At 50.2% G+C, this 2208-nt stretch overlaps 1 protein-coding gene across 1 annotated transcript in view; it reads left to right on the forward strand.

The window, feature by feature from the left end:
* The window catches only part of sh3glb2b (SH3-domain GRB2-like endophilin B2b), an 87265-nt gene that overhangs the window by 50093 nt on the left and 34964 nt on the right, over positions 1-2208 (forward strand). The window lies entirely within an intron of this gene.

Here is a 2208-nt window from a genome sequence, read left to right on the forward strand (position 1 = left end):
TGTCTCTGTGTGTGTCTGTCTCTGTGTGTGTCTGTCTCTGTGTGTGTGTGTCTCTGTGTGTGTGTGTCTCTGTGTGTGTCTGTCTGTGTGTGTGTGTGTGTGAGTGTGTGAGTGTGTGTGTGTTTCTGCTGTTACCTTTAGTGCATTAGCTGGAGATGTGCTGAGAATTTTGACTCATTCGATCACTTCTTTTGTTCCTGCCTTAAAATGGTTCAGATCTTCGTCCCTTTCTCCTCGGTGACTTTGAGCTCTCATTGTAACTGTAAAAAAAGCAAAGAACTGCAGATGCTCTGTTTCGGGCCTGCTGCAGTGCTCCAATGAAGCTCAGCAACAAGCTGAAAAACCTTGTTTTCCGCTTAGGAGCCTGCAGCGTTCTGGACTCAATATCGAGTTCAATCATTTAAGGGCCTGAGGCACCTTCTCCATGTCCTGACCCTAATCCCCGCATACCAGGCCTTGTCATTCACACAGGCTGCTAACACACACACACAACCCATTATCGGTCCCCATTAGCAGCTATCCATTCTCCCAGGCTGAGCTTTCCCCAGTCCTTTGTGTGCCCAGCTATTGTTGTCTCTCTCTGTCTTTGGGCTCCATTGTCACCTATTGTTTACTCTTTTCCCATTACCTCCATCCCTTCTTTAGCATATTCACCAACCTTTTCCCCAGCTACCATCAGTTCTGCTTCCTCTCCACAGATGCTGCCATACCTGCTCAGTGTTGGTTTTGTTCCTCGTGTAACTGTGCTGGGATCTGCCTCCCGGTTCATACCAGGCTGGGGGACAAGGTGAGAGTGAGGGCACCGGGAAGAACTGAGATGGGAATATTCAGTGGACAAGTGTCTTTGAACTTCAATACAGCATTAGTCCTGTCATTCCCAGACATTCCTTCCCCGAACTGTAGTGTTCGGGGAAGAACTGGGGAAAACGTTGTTCCTGAGCTAAGAGCAACCACTCTCCCATTCCTTCTCATTCCCTTCATTTCTCCATCCTCTTATCCTTCATCTTTTTGCCTCACCAAAGCCCTCTTGACAGCACCTTCCAAACCTGTGAACTCTAACAAACTCTGGAGATCACTGCGTGTCAGGCACATCCATGGAGAGTGAGCGAGCTAACGTTTGGTGTCAAGACAACTCTTCTTCAGAGATGGTAGGAACCGCCGATGCTGGAGAATCTGAGATAACAAGGGGTAGAGCTGGATGAACACAGCAGGCCAAGCAGCATCAGAGGAGCAGAAAAGCCATTTCTGAAGAAGGGTCCAGACCTGAAACGTCAGCTTTCCTGCTCCTCTGATGCTGCCTGGCTTGCTGTGTTCATCCAGCTCTACACCCTGTTATCTCTCTTCTTCAGAGCTGATATGACGCTTAGAGGGGGCAGCATTGATACAATGGTAGGGATGGGGAATTCTGAAGGTGAAAGGATGTTGATAGTGCAGATTAAGTGATCACTCCATGGAAACCTGCCAGACCCTGACAAAGACTCCAGTCCCAGGTAAGGATGTCAAGAGTCCTACAGGACAGGAGGAGCCCCTCAGCCCATCGTGCCTGTACTGACCCTTTTGGAAAAGCTCTCCATTCGGTCCCACTCTCACCGCTGTCCTCAGTACCCCATAACCCTGGAATTTTTCTCCCACCTGGAAGGACGATAGAAGACACCACCAGCTCTCCCACCCCCCCACTCTCATCCTACACCATGCTGAGTTGGAACAATATCACCCGTTATTCCTTCAATGTGGCTGAGTCAAAATCCTGAAACTCCCTTCCCAATGTGGGCGCTGCTGTGCCCTGATGGAGTAGCTCACCACCATTTGTTTCTCAAGGGGCAATTAGGTATGGGCAATAAGTGCTGCAGCGAGGCCTCTCACACGGCCCAAGATGCTCCATGACAGGTGTGGGGGGAGGTTGCTCCCTGATGGTTCTCCCTTCCCATCTCGGTTTGAGCAGCAGGACAATAGAGCTCCGTGACCAACAGGAGTGGGATCCACGCGTGGGGGCTAACCTTGTTATGTGACTCAGCCTAGGGCTGGATTGGCCAAACCTGGAGTTGAGACTGAAACAGTGACCCTGTAAGCTTTCCCTAAGCATTTAAAAACAAGGCTGGGATACAAACCAACCAATCCGGTGCCAACAAAGGCTCAGCAGGCCCAGTGAAGAAGGCTGTGTGTGTGTGTGTGTGTGTGTGTGTGTGTGTGTGTGTGTGTGTGTGTGTG

The sequence above is a fragment of the Rhincodon typus genome, chromosome 28 (genome assembly GCF_021869965.1).
Source record: "Rhincodon typus isolate 14 chromosome 28, sRhiTyp1.1, whole genome shotgun sequence".
Classification (NCBI taxonomy): Eukaryota; Metazoa; Chordata; class Chondrichthyes; order Orectolobiformes; family Rhincodontidae; genus Rhincodon; species Rhincodon typus.